This window comes from Chionomys nivalis, chromosome 20 (genome assembly GCF_950005125.1).
Source record: "Chionomys nivalis chromosome 20, mChiNiv1.1, whole genome shotgun sequence".
NCBI classification, from domain to species: domain Eukaryota; kingdom Metazoa; phylum Chordata; class Mammalia; order Rodentia; family Cricetidae; genus Chionomys; species Chionomys nivalis.
The window spans coordinates 7,626,917-7,641,240 of NC_080105.1; the positions used below are offsets into that span (position 1 = coordinate 7,626,917).

Sequence of the window (14,324 nt, forward strand, 5' to 3'; positions counted from 1 at the left end):
GCCACCACTGTAGGTTCTCAGTGAAGCAGGCTCACTCCTGGGCTCCGGGATCCATGGAATTGGGCACAGCAGGAAGAGGAGCACACTTACGGGTGGAGGATGCCTCCCTCGGCGACTTCTGGGCCGTGTGGCCCGGGCACTCATGGCTTCTTCCACCCCTGATCACGGCCTGCTCTCAGATTCCCTTTGTCGGCCTGGATCCTTGGTTCCCCCCGTAGGAGTTTTGGGTCAACTGCATCGATTGAACACATTTGAATATTTGACTGCCTCACGTGATGGCACTTACTCTTGTCCATTTGCCCCAACCTCTCGCCCTCTTCTCTACCTGACAATCCTTTTCTCTCAGCTGCCTGAAGGCATCGCTCTTATCTGTGCCCCCTCTCCCCTATGGAGGCGTGGGATAGGGATCCCAAGAATTTGTTTTCTTCCCAGGACTCTCCTAGCACCAAACTCCCTCTCGTGTGTGTGTGTGTATGTGTGTCCACCCTCCGCTCTGCTCCAGGGCACCCTGGGAAAGGCCTGAGCCCCTGGGCGCATCTCAGGTCACCCTGGCTATGAGGCTGCACTGGCCAAGGCTGGTCTGGTACGGGCTGAGAAACAGGAAGGCCCCTGCCCTGGTCACGTGGACAGTTATTGTCTTGTTTCCTTCTCCAGGATGTCAGCTTCCTACAGAACGGGGACAGGGTGGGGTAGGGGACTCTTGTCCCACTCCAAGATAACAGCTACCCCCGTATTCCAAACCTTTGGTCCCTCCATTTCCTCAGGTTTTCTGTGTCCCCATGTTCAGCGGGGCTCACTCCACCGTAATATCATTTATTATTATTACTTTTATTTATTTATTTTATTTTACTTTTGGTTTTTTGAGATAGGGTTTCTCTGTGGTTTTGTAGCCTGTCCTAGAACTAGCTCTTATAGACCAGGCTGGTCTCGAACTGACAGAGATCCGCCTGCCTCTGCCTCCCGAGTGATGGGATTAAAGGCGTGCACCACCACCGCCCGGCTTATTATTATTTTTATGTGTTTCTAAAACAAAACCCTGTAGGAGTGGGCTCCAGCATTGAAATAAAATTATGTCTTTCATTCCTTTGCTTTTTTCATTTGTGTTTGTGGTGGGTAAGCTGCATGCTCTTCTCCTTCCACCATGCAGGTCCCCGGGATAGAGTCAGGTCTTCGGGTTTGGGGTGCCTGCCTCTGTTCACCACGCTACAATGTTTCTCTTCAACAAGAAGGTCCGCTCTTCCCACAGAGCCCTACTTGTCTGCGTCAGAAGGCTCCGGTGGGACATTGAGCCTGTCCACAGTGTGTCTGCTGGCTTTTCTTTTTACTCTTTCTTTCCATCATGGTTTTTAGAAGAGTCTCGTATAGTGCGCGATAACTTGAGCTCCCGATCTTCATCTTCTGACCTCTGGGGTGCTGGAATGACAGGTGTGCACTATCAGCCCCCATCGCGATAATATTGGATGAGTGTCAACATATGTAAAATAAGAACAAAAATAAGCAGGGCGGTGGTGGCAATCTCCTTTAATACCAGCACTTAGGGGCCATAGAGCACTTGGGAGTTCAAGATCAGCCTGGTCTACAAAGAGAGTTCCAGAACAGCTAAGACAGAGAAGCCCTGCCTCAAAAAAAAAATCGATCAATAAATAGGTGGATAGATATAGATAAATAAACAAACAAACAAGCAGAAATAAATAGTTGAGAGAGCCTTTGGCAAACCCAAGCCAAGCCAAACCCTATCCTGTCAATCATCAATCAGCCCCACCCAGGTCAGTTTCCTGCCCTATCACAGCAGCATCTTTGACAACTGTTGTCTGCTGAATCCAGAACTACAAGCTCCCCCCAATCTTGCTTAAGTCAACTCTGGACCACACCCATTCCCAATAGTACCCTATCTCAGTCCCACTCCTGCCGGTTATACTCTAATTTATATCTCCGGGATCGCCTCAGCCTATCAGCGTCCAGGTCCTGAGGTTCCTGGAACTACATTTCCCAGAAGGTGTCACCGCAACTCCGCACAAACTTCCGGTCAGGAAGATGGCGGCTATCTAGAACCCTGTGACTGGCTGCCGTACCTAGGCTGCAGAGTGGAACCTGGCTGTGTGACCGCGCGCGAGCTTTGTGTCGCTGTGATCAAACTTCGATCCGGCTTGCTGCAGCTCTAGGTTCGTTCTGCTTGAGGAGCTGGGGTCTGTGGAGTCCCGAGTCGGAGACATCGCAAGAAACGTGCATCTATTGCGCGGTATGCGACTTGGATGGCGTCTGCCTCCCACAGACCTGACCACCCGAGTCCGCGCCAAGCTCTCGTGCACGATCCAGTCACTCACGCGCTGTAGCCTCGGGCGACAGAAACCCAGACACAAGCTCGCCAAAGCCAGCAAGGCAAGTGGGGCGCTCAGGAAAGGCTTCAGGCACAGCTGGATCCAGGCGCCCAGAAGTGACTTAGGCGGTCAGCCAGGAGTCTCTTCGCGCAGGCGCCGCCCCAGGGGGAAAAGGGGGCATGAAAAGCCTTCAACTGTATGTTCTCAGCTTGGCAAACCCATTAGGTCTCTTTTCCTTTTCTGTCTCTTGGAACTCTCAAGTGTGGGAGCCACTGAAGGCCTTACTGGGTCAAATACCCATCTCTGAGTATTGCCGGTGACCAGGCAGCTGTGTTTATTGGCCCAGTGAAGGGCAGAGACAGTGTTTGCCCTGTTACAAGAGGTGTAAAGCTAAGATTGGGGCACAGTTCATTTGATGGAGTGCTGTGGTTCTGGGTGGAGTGCTTACCCAGCACGCATGAGGCCCTGGGCACCACATACACCGGGTGCTGCAACCTCAACATGCAGAAGGTGGATGCCGAGGGCCAGGGTTACCAGGTCACTCGAAGCCATGTATGTTATGTATGTGAGTTAGCGGCCAGCCTGGGCTACACGAAACTGTGTCACAAACAAAAAAGAAGGCAAATGAAAAAGCTGTTCTTTACTTCTCCTGTGGGTGGTTCCTGGCCTCACTCTTTTATTTATTGAGCTCTACATTTTTCTCTGCTTTCCTCCCTGTCTCTCCCCTCCCTCTTTCAACCCTCCCCCAAGGTCCCCATGCTCCCAATTTACTCAGGAGATCTTGTCTTTTTATACTTTCTACTTCCCATGTAGATTAGATCTATGTAAGTCTCTCTTAGCGTCCTCATTGTTGTCTAAGTTCTCTGGGATTGTGGTTTGTAGGCTGGCTTTCTTTGCTTTATATTTAAAAACCACCTATGAGTGAGTACATGTGATAGTTGTCTTTCTGTGTCTGGGTTACCTCACTCAAAATAATGTTTTCTAGCTCCATCCATTTTCCTGCAAAATTCAAGCTGTCGTTATTTTTTTTCTGCTGTGTAGTACTCCATTGTGTAAATGTACCACATTTTCCTTATCCATTCTTCGATCAAGGGACATTTAGGTTCTTTCCAGGTTCTGGGTGTGACAAACAAAGCTACTATGGACATAGTTGAGCACATGTCCTTGTGGCATAATTGAGCATCCTTTGGATATATACCCAAAGTGGTATTACTGGGTCTTGGGGAAGGTTGTTTCCTAATTTTCCGAGAAATCACCATACTAGCCGGGCGATGGTGGCACACGCCTTTAATACCAACACTCGGGAGGCAGAGGCAGGCGGATCTCTGTGAGTTCGAGACCAGCCTGGTCTACAGAGCTAGTTCCAGGACAGGCTCCAAAGCCACAGAGAAACCCTGACTCAAAAAACCAAAAAAAAAGAAAAAAAAAAAAGAAATCACCACACTGACATCCAAAGAGCCTGTACCAGCTTGCATTCCCACCAGCAATGCAGAAGTGTTCCCTTTTCCCCACAACCTCTCCAGCATGAGCTGTCATCTGTGTTTTGGATCTTGACCATTCTTACAGGTGTGAGATGGAATCTCAGAGTTGTTTTGATTTGCATTTCTCTGATGACTAAGGATGTTGAACATTTCCTTAAGTGTCTTTCAGCCATTTTAGATTCCTCTGTTGAGAATTCTCTGTTTAGGTTTGTACTCCATTTTTTTTAATGGATTATGTGTTCTTTTGGTGTTCAATTTCTTGAGTTTTGTATATTTTGGAGAACAGACCTCTGTCTGATGTGGGGTGGTGAAGATCTTTTCCCATTCTGTAGGCTGTCGTTTTGTCTTATTGGCCGTGTCCTTTGCTTTACAGAAGCTTTTCAGTTTCAGGAGGTCCCATTTATCATAGGCATACTGACAGGTGTAAGATGGTATCTCAAAGTTGTTTTAATTTGCATTTCCCTTATCCCTAAGGAGGTTGATCATGACCTTAAGTGTCTTTTGGCCATTTGAATTTCTTCTGTTGAGAATTCTCTGTTCAGTTCAGTGCCCCATTTTTAATTGGGTTAATTAGCATTTTAAAGTCTAGTTTCTTGAGTTCTTTATATATTTGGAAGATCAGAACTTTGTTTGTTGCAGAGTTGGTGAAGATCTTCTCCCAGTCAGTGGGTTGCCTTTTTATCTTAGTGACAGTGTCCTTTGCTTTACAGAAGCTACTCAGTTTCAGGAGGTCCCATTTATTCAATGTTGTCCTTAATGTCTGTGCTGCTGGGGATAAACGTAGGAAGTGATCTCCTGTACCCATATGTTGTAGAGTACTTCCCACTTTTTCTTCTATCAGGTTCAGTGTGTTCAGACTAATATTGAGGTCTTTAATCCATTTGGACTTGAGTTTTGTGCATGGTGATAAGATTTGGATCTATTTTCATTCTTCTACAGGTTGACAACCAGTTCTACCAGCACCATTTGTTGAAGATGCTCTCTTTTTTCCATTGAATACTTTTAGCTCCTTTATCAAAAATCAGTTGTTCATATGTTTGTGGCTTAAAATCAGGGTCTTATCCTCGGTTCCATTGATCGACTTTTCTGTTTTTATGCCAATACCAAGCTGTTTTCAATACTGAGGCTCTGTAATAGAGTTTGAGGTCAGGGATGGTAATGCCTCCAGACGATCCTTTATTATATAAGATTGTTTTGGCTATACTGGGTTTTTTGTTTCTCCATATAAAGTTGATTATTGTCCTCTCAAGATCTGTGAAGAATGTTGATGGGATTTTAATGGGGATTGCATTGAATCTATAAATTGCCCTTGGTAGAATTGCCATTTTTACTATGTTGATCCTCCCAATCCAAGAGCAAGGGATATCCTTCCATTTTCTGGTATCCTCCTCAATTTCTTTCGTCATAGACTTAAAGTTGTCAAATAGATCCTTCACTTCCTTGGTTAGAGTTACCCCAAGATATTTTATGCTATTTGTGGCTATCGTGAAGGGTGATGCTTCTCTGATTTCCATCTCTGCTTCCTTATCCTTTGTGTATAGGAGGGCAACTGATTTTTTGGAATTGATCTTGTATCCTGCAACGCTACTAAAGGTGTTTATCAGCTGAAGGAGTTCTTTGCTGGAGTTTTTGGGGTCGCTTATGTACACTATCATATCATCTGCAAATAATGAAAGTTTAACTTCTTCCTTTCCAATTTGTATCCCTTTGATCCCTTTATGTTGTCTTATTGCTATTGCTAGAATTTCAAGCACTATATTAAAGAGGTATGGAGAGAGTGGACAACCTTGTCGTGTTCCTGATTTTAGTGGAATAGCTTTGAGTTTCTCTCCATTTAATATGATGTTAGCTGATGGCTTGCTATAAATAGCTTTTATTATACTTAGGTATGACCCTTGTATTCCTAATCTCTCTAAGACCTTCATCATAAAGGGATGTTGAATTTTGTCAAATGCTTTTTCAGCATCTAATGAAATGATCATATGGTTTTTTTTTTCAGTTTATTTATGTGATGGATTACACTGATAGATTTTTGTATGTTGAACCAGCCCTGCATCTCTGGGATAAAGCCTACTTGATCATAATGGATAATTTTTCTAATGTGTTCTTAGATACGGTTTGCCAGTATTTTATTGAGTATTTTTGCATCGATGTTCATGAGTGAGATTGGCCTGTAGCTCTCTTTCTTGGTTGTGTCTTTGTGTGGTTTTGGTATCAGAGTAACTGCAGCTTCATAAAAGGAATTTGGCAATGACTTCTCTGTTTCTATATTGTGAAATACATTAAGGAGTATAGGTATTAGGTCTTCTTGAAGTTCTGGTAGAATTCTGCATTGAAGCCGTCTGGACCTGGGCTTTCTTTGGTGGGGAGGCTTTTTATAACAACTTCTAATTCTTTGCGACTAACAGGTCTATTTAGATTGTTCACCTGGTCCTGGTTTAACTTTGGTATATGGTACTTATCTAAAAAAGTGTCCATTTCTTTTACATTTTCCAATTTTGAGCCATACAGGTTTTTGTAGTAAGATATAATGATTCTCTGAATTTCCTCTGTGTCTGTGGTTATGTCTCCCTTTTCGTTTCTGATTTTGTTAATTTGCGTATTCTCTCTCCGCCCTTTGATTAGTTTGGATAGGGGTTTATCAATCTTATTGATTTTCTCCAAGAACCAGCTTTTTGTTTCATTGATTCTTTGGATTGTTTTCTGTGTTTCTATTTTGTTGATTTCAGCCCTCAATTTGATTATTTCCAGTTTTCTACTTCCCTAGGTGAGTCTGCTTCTTTTTTTTTTAAAGCTGTCAGGTGGGCTATTGAGTCTCCAATGTGTGCTTTCTCCGTTTTCTTTAAGTGGGCACTTAATGCTATGAACTTTCCTCTTAGCACTGCTTTCATAGTGTCCCATAGGTTTGAGTATGTTGAGTCTTCGTTTTCATTGAATTTAAGAAAGATTTTAATTTCTTTATTTCTTCCTTGATCCAGGTGTGGTTCAGTAGTTGACTGTCCAGTTTCCATGAGTTCGTAGGCTTTCTGGGGATAGCATTGTTGTTGAATTCTAACTTTAATCCATGGTGATCTGATAAGACACAGGTGGTTACCGATATTTTTTTGTAGCTGTGTAAGTTTGCTTTGTTACCGAGTATGTGGTCTATTTTCGAGAAGGTTCCATGCGCTGCAGAGAAGAAAGTATATTCTTTCTTATTTGAGTGGAATGTTCTATAGATGTCTGTTAAGTCCATTTGATTCACAACCTCCCTTAATCCTCTTATTTCTCTGTTAGGTTTCTGTTTGATTGACCTGTCCATTGGTGAGAGAGGAGTGTTGAAATCTCCTACTATTAGTGTGTGTGGTTTGATGACTGCCTTGAGTTTCAGTAACGTTTCTTTTACATAAGTGGGTGCTTTTATATTAGGGGCATATATATTCAGGATTGAGAATTCATCCTGGTGAATTGTTCCTGTTATGAGTAAAAAATGTCCCTCTCCATCTCTTTTGATTGATTTTAGTTTGAAGTCAACTTTCTTAGAAATTAGTATGGCCACACCTGCTTGTTTCTTAGGTCCGTTTGCTTAATAAACCTTTTCCCAGCCCTTTACTCTGAGTAGATGTCTGTCTTTGTGGTTGAGGTGTGTTTCTTGTAAGCAGCAGAATGTTGGATCCTGTTTTCGAATCCAATCTCTTAGCCTGTGCCTCTTTATAGGTGAGTTGAGTCTATTGATATTAAGTGATATTAATGACCAGTGGTTGTTAACTCCGGTCATTTTTCCTTTCTCTTTCTTTCTTTTGGTAGTAGAGTTTGTGTGTTTCCCTTCTTCAAGTTGTGCTGGTGAAGGGTCATTAGATGTCTGAGTTATTGTGGGCATTGTTGGACTCCTTGGGTTGTGATTTTCCTTCTATTACTTTCTGTAGGGCTGGATTTGTGGCTACGTATTGTTTAAATTTGCTTTTATCCTGGAAAATTTTGTTTTCTCCATTTATAGTGAACGAAAGCTTGGCTGGGTACAGTAGTCTGGGCTTGCATCCATGGTCTCTTAGTTTCTGCAGCACATCTATCCAGGACCTTCTGTCTTTCATGGTTTCCATAGAGAAATCAGGTGTAAGTCTGATAGGTTTACCTTTATAGGTAACTTGACCTTTTTCCTTTGCAGCTCTTAATATTCTTTCTTTATTCTGTATGTTTTGTGTTTTGATTATTATATGACGAGGAGATGTTTTTTTTGATCCAGTAGATTCGGTATTCTGTATGCTTCTTGGACCTTCAAAGGAATATCTTTCTTAAGGTTGGGAAAGTTTTCTTCTATAATTTTATTAAATATATTTACTGGACCATTGAGCTGTACTTCTTCTCCTTCTTCTATCCCTATTATTCTTAGGTTTGGTCTTTTTATTGTGTCCCAGATTTCCTGAATGTTTTGTGATGAGAATTTGTTGGTTATGCTGTTTTCTTTAATCAGAGAGTTTATTTTCTCTATGGTATCTTCAGTGTCTGAGATTCTTTCTTCTATCTCTTGTAATCTGTTGGTGGTACTTGTCTCTGTAGTTCCTGTTCGTTTATCGAAATTTTCCATCTCCATCCTTCCCTCGGTTTGTGTTTTCTTTATTACTTCCACTTCATTCTTCAAGTTTTGAACCATTTCCCTTACCTGTTTGATTACTTTTTCTTGTTTCTCTTGATTTTCTTGGGTATCTTTGAGAGATTTATTCATTTCCTTTACCTTTTTGTTTGTAATCTCTAATTGATTATGGCAGTTTTTCACCTCCTGTTTAAGGTCCTCTATTATTTTCATATAATTCACTTTTGAGTCGAATTCTTCTAATTCTTCTGGATTAGGGTGTACGCTTCTCATTTCGGGATTCCTGGATTCTGGTGATGTCACGTTGCTTTTCAGTTTGTTGGGGGAATTCTTGCATTGGCGCCTGCCCATCTTTTCCTTCAAATGGAGCCAGGAGAGGCCTGGTGTCTTGGATCAGTCTTTGCTGTGACTAACTCTCTGGGTGTATCTCCTCAGTGTAGGGGCAGGAACCGTTCCCTTCCAGGTGAACTCCTCAACACCAAAACAGGGATGCCTGGTATTCCAATGACCCGCGGAAAGAAGGCCAAATGCAGGGGTAGGGTGGGGTCGAGTAGAACACAGGCGACACTGCAGTACAAGCTGGAGGTGCCTGTGCTCCCTTTCGGGGGTTGCTGAGGCCTGCCCGCTAGGCAGGCACTCACTGCTCTGGTTGGGTAGCCTTAGTGTAGGGGGGTTTGTGCTCTCTACCGGGACAGTCCGCCCCAGGATAGCACACACTCACCAGTCCAGATGGAACTTCTCAGCACCTGCACAGGGACTCCTGGTAGCTCCAATGAGCCAGGGACCAATGGAAGTAGGGGGCAGGCAGAGCAGGTCCAGGAGAGCACAGCAGACACTGCAGCCCCAGCAGCAGGGGCCCGCGTTCCCTGGCAGGGACCTTGAGGCCTGCCCTCTAGTCAGGCTCTCACTGCTCTGGACGTTTTATTTTCTGTGCGTGTGTCTGTATGTGTACATGTGGAGGTCTAAAGGTAACTTCTGGGAACTGATTTTTCTCCTCCATCGTGTGGGTCATCAGGGTTGGCAGCGTCAGGGTTGGCAGCTGGCTCCTTCACCGTCTGCACCACTCTGTTCCTAGGCAGACGCAGGGACTGCCTGCCCGAGCCTCCTCCCTCACACTGGCCGAGTGTCTGCAATGTTTCGTGGGAGCCATCTTCTACGTGGGCAAGGGGACCCGTGCCCGGCCAGATGCCCACCTCTGGGAAGCCCTCGGCTACCGTGAACACCCAGGGAAAAATGTGAGGACAAGGGGCAGGAGTGGTCAGGCCTGCCAGTCTTCAGACAGTCGGAGGGCAGAAGGCTTAGGACCCGACTCCTGATTCCACCCCCTAGGCCTGTCCCAAGGTACGCCGGATCTTAGACATCTGGGCCAGCGGCCGAGGTGTCCTTTCCCTACACTGCTTCCAGCACACGGTGGCCATGGAGGCGTACACGCGGGAGGCCTGCCTGTTGGACGCCCTAGGTAAGGTTCGGGCTTTTAGGGCTGAGGTCTCAGGAAATGTGAGCTCTGAATTCCCTCACTGTTCATGTTCATTCCCATGGTGGGTAGTTACTGAGCGCCACCTGCATACCTAGAACACGCCTGTCGAAATATAGTCTGTGCCGCTTGTTGTGGAGGAGGGGTGGGTGGAGGAAACGCCATGACTTTGCCTCTGATCTGTCCAGGTATCCAGACACTGACCAACCAGAAACAGGGCCACTACTATGGAGAGGCTGCCTACTGGCCACCCACGAAGCGGCGGCGCTTGGGGGTGTATCTGCTGCACTGCGCTCTGCTAGTTTTCCTGGCTGAGGGGGAAGGAGAGCTGAGGCCGCAGGACATCCAGGCCCGAGGCTGAGTGCTGAGGACATGATCGTGAAGCATGAGCCATGGGGTCCCCAGCTGGGTCCCCAGCTCTGGCTTTAGAGGCTTGGTGTGTGTATGTGTGCTGAAGTGTGTGAGTGATGCTGCGTCTAGGTGCTCCTGGATAGGTGGTGAGCTCCCATTGTGTGTGCGGGGCAAACCAGCCGAGGGGCAGAAGGGCCTCTAGAACGTTCTACTTTCAGGCCAGACGTGTTAGTGGTGGCCTACCACCACAACCTCGGGAGGATGGGGCAGGAGGATTGCTAGTTGGAGATCAGCCTGGAGACTGGAAACTGGCATACATTTGTATTCGGTTAGAGGCCTCTGAGTGTGTTTAGTGGCGACAATCCTTCCCCTGTGGGTGTCCACACTCCAGGGCCCAAATATGCTCTCGGGAGAACATCGAGGGTCAAGCAAGACTGCAGAGCTCAGACTGACTGGGAGCGGAGTGTGTGTGCATGTGCGTGTGTGTGTGTGCTCGTGTGTGAGTGTGTGTGTGTGTGTGCAAGCGCGCGAGTACGCCTATAGTGTTCCTAGGAATGCCTTACCCCTCCGCAGTCCTGTGCCGTGTCTAGCCCCTTGCCCTCTAAGCATCCAGGCAGCCTGAGGTTGTGGCCTTCCTCTCCGGTCCTCACCCTTCTCCATCACCAAGTGGCTGCCTTCCTCCAAGAGCTTCAGGAAAGCCCACAGCAGGATCTGCAGGCACATGGGGAAGTCCCTCCTGCTGTCTACCCTTCAGCCCCACCCAGATGGATCTCCCGGATGGCCCGCCACCCTGCTGGAACCTCACCAGGTATTCATTCACTCGGTTAACACCCATTAAGCGCCTACAGTATGCCTGAGGTAGGACTTCTCAACCTTGGCTCTGTGGACCGCTTGAGGTTGCATCTCTGCTGTGGGACATCGCGTGTGTGTTGTAGGGTGCTGGGCGTCCCCCCTTTCAGGATACAAGGGAAACTCTGCCCTCTTCCACCAGAAGGTTGCCCACCTGTCTTGGGTTACACCACCTGGAAGCACCACTGAGGAAGATCAGTCCTCCAGATCGCCCAGCTGACAGCCCTGCCCAGGCAGAGACCACGCCCACCATAAGTCACACCCACTTAAAGCAAGCCATAGCAAGGCTTGTAGCCTAGGAACCATACTCACCTGGAAGCTGTGGAACTGCGGCCGCCCCCTTCACTTGGACATAGATTGAGGCATCTGAGGGCCATGCCTCCCGGTGCCACGCCCCCAGATTCTCCATGCAGCTGGCTGTTGCTTGGAAATGGTGGACTTCTATTTCACTCAGATGCTACCTGATGGCTGGTTGTGGCCAAGAAACCAGGTTCCTAGCTCAAATACTTTTTTTGTTTGTTTTTCTTTTGCTTTTTTTGAGACAGGATTTCCCTGTGTTGTCCTGGCTGTTCTGGAACCCGCTCTGTAGACCAGACTGGCCTCAAACTCACAGAGATCTGCCTGCCTCTGCCTCTGGAGTGCTGTTATTAAAGGCGTGCGCCACTGCCTGGCTCCAGCACAAATTCTTTTCGATTATTTTTATTTCATGTGCACTGTGTTTTTATCTTCATGTATGTCATATGAGGGTGTTAGAGTCCCTGGAACTGGAGTTATTGTTATGAACTGCCATGTGGGTGCTGGGAATTGAACCCTGATCCTCTGGAAGAGCACCTCAATGCTCTTAACCGCTGAGTCATCTTTCCAGCCCCAGCACAAATTCTTTTTTTTTTTTTTTTTTTTTTGATTTTCGAGACAGGGTTTCTCTGTAGCTTTCTGGTTCCTGTCCTGGAACTAGCTCTTCTAGATCCGCCTGCCTCTGTTCCTGAGTGCTGGGATTAAAGGCGTGCGCCACTACCGCCCAGCCCCAGCACAAATTCTTAATGTCACCATGGAGCTGGCAAAAGGAGAATCAGTCGGTAGCAAGGGTTTAGAGCCACAAGGGCCTGAGATGTCTGGGTGCTGGCCTAGCCTGCAGGAGGCTTTGGAGGTGTAGGGGATGGGGCGGGGGAAGAGGGAAGGAAAGAGGAATATTGGAATGGTGTGTGCCTGGCCAGCCTGAGTTGCACGTGGAACTCGGTCTCAGTATAATATAACACTGACTTTGTGGTTTAGTGTCCTTAGACAAGGGTCTGGACATTTCTGCTCATTGCCTTCCTTAGAAAATGTTTTGGGGCCGGGCGGTGGTGGCGCACGCCTTTAATCCCAGCACTCGGGAGGCAGAGGCAGGCGGATCTCTGTGAGTTCGAGACCAGCCTGGTCTACAAGAGCTAGTTCCAGGACAGGCTCCAAAACCACAGAGAAACCCTGTCTCGAAAAACAAAAAACAAAAACAAAAACGAAAATGTTTTGGATACCTTGAGCTAGCAGAGCAGGATTGTAGAATCCTGCCAGGATGTCAGGAGTTCAAAGCCAGTTCAATATGCAGTGTGTTTACAGTCACCTTCAGGTTGCTCACAGAGCACAGCCACTGCACTGTCTCCATGCTGGGAGTGCGGGCCCAGCCTGTCATGTTGCTGTCTCATGCAGCCTGCGGTGCTGTCTCCCTCTCCTGCCTCATTGTTTCACCTGCATTTGGGGACAGTCCCCAGGGGACCTTGTCCTTTTGTGTCTGGAGCTTCCTGTGAGGTCAGAGCTACCCTGGCCAGGAGTTTAGATGCCCGGCAGAAGGAGCACACTTTGAGTGGTGGCTGATTGGCCTGGGGTGCCAGGATCTGGGGTGCAGCTGCTGCAGTGCCCTGTTTGTCTTCCTGGATGGGGGCAGTGGCAGCTGCAACCTCAGGACTGAGGATGTGCCCTGCAGCAGTGTCTGACAGCCCCAGCTCTCACTTTAGTGTGTGTGTGAGTGTGTGTGTGTGTTCTATCTGACAGCCCCAGCTCTCACTTCAGTGTATGTGTGTGTGTGTGCTTGTGTGTGTGTATGTGTTCTATCTGACAAGCAACTCTCATTTCAGAGAGTGTGTGTGCATGTGTGTCTGTATGCTTGTGTGTGTGTGTTCTGACAGCTCCAGCTCTCACTTCAGTGTATGTGTGTGTGTGTGCTTGTGTTCTATCTGACAGCCCCAGCTCTCACTTCAGAGTGTGTGTGTGTGCTTGTGTGTGTGTTGTCTGACAGCCCCAACTCTCATTTCAGAGTGTTTGTGTGTTTTTGTGTGTGTGTTGTCTGACAGCCCCAACTCTCATTTCAGAGTGTGTGTGTGTGCTTGTGTGTGTGTGTGTGTTGTCTGACAGCCTCAGCTCTCACCTTAGAGTGTGTGTATGCACACGCATGTGTTCGCATTCTACATCTCCCTCTCCAGGGGTGGGTAAACTTTGATCCTTTCTGCTGGACAGGTGGTGAGCACCCCAGGTGGGTGGAAATGCGCGTGTGTGGAACAGAAGTTACTCTAGAACGTTCCACTGCATCTCCAGGCCTGTCATCCTTGGGGACAAGCAGAGAGGAAGTATCTTGGCTTACCTGCTGCTGGGAAGAAGCACGCTGAGGGGAAGGCTGTGATGCTGCTGTTGGAGGTTCCAGCCTGGCTGCACCTTGCTGCCACCGTGGACAGAGAAGATGCACGGTCCATGCTGCAGACTAGCTGATCCTGGGCTAGTTCTCTTCACTTTTACACAGTTCAGGCCCCTGCCCATTGTGGAAGCTCTTATTTTTGGATTGTATTTTATTTTAAATATTTACTTATTTATTTATTATGTATACAATATTCTATCTGTGTGTATGCCTGCAGGCCAGAAGAGGGCACCAGACCCCATTACAGATGGTTGTGAGCCACCATGTGGTTGCTGGGAATTGAACTCAGGACCTTTGGAAGAGGAGGCAATGCTCTTAACCTCTGAGCCATCTCTCCAATCCCCTGGATTTTATTTTTTAGAAAAAAGAAATTGCTTGCTGCTAGTGCAACTCAGGTGATAGACAGCGAGTGCTGCACCTTTTCCCAAGGACGGCGCAAGGAGGTGCTTAGCTTAAGTCTGCTCTGTTGAGCTAAGAGGTGGTAGTGCACACCTTCAGTCCCAGCCCTTGGGGATCAGAAGTAGAGAGATCTCTGAGTTCGAGGACCAACCAGGGCTACAGAGTGAAACCCTGTCTTGAAAAACCAAACAGGAAAGAATTCTGTTCTGAGGGCTTA

General features: G+C 47.0%; 2 pseudogenes; one reads left to right on the top strand and one right to left on the bottom strand.

The window, feature by feature from the left end:
• Positions 1-10,204, top strand: part of LOC130863092 (ankyrin repeat and LEM domain-containing protein 1-like) — a 111,465-nt pseudogene extending 101,261 nt beyond the window's left edge.
• LOC130862662 (non-receptor tyrosine-protein kinase TNK1-like) overlaps positions 1-14,324 on the bottom strand; it is a 618,047-nt pseudogene that overhangs the window by 224,983 nt on the left and 378,740 nt on the right.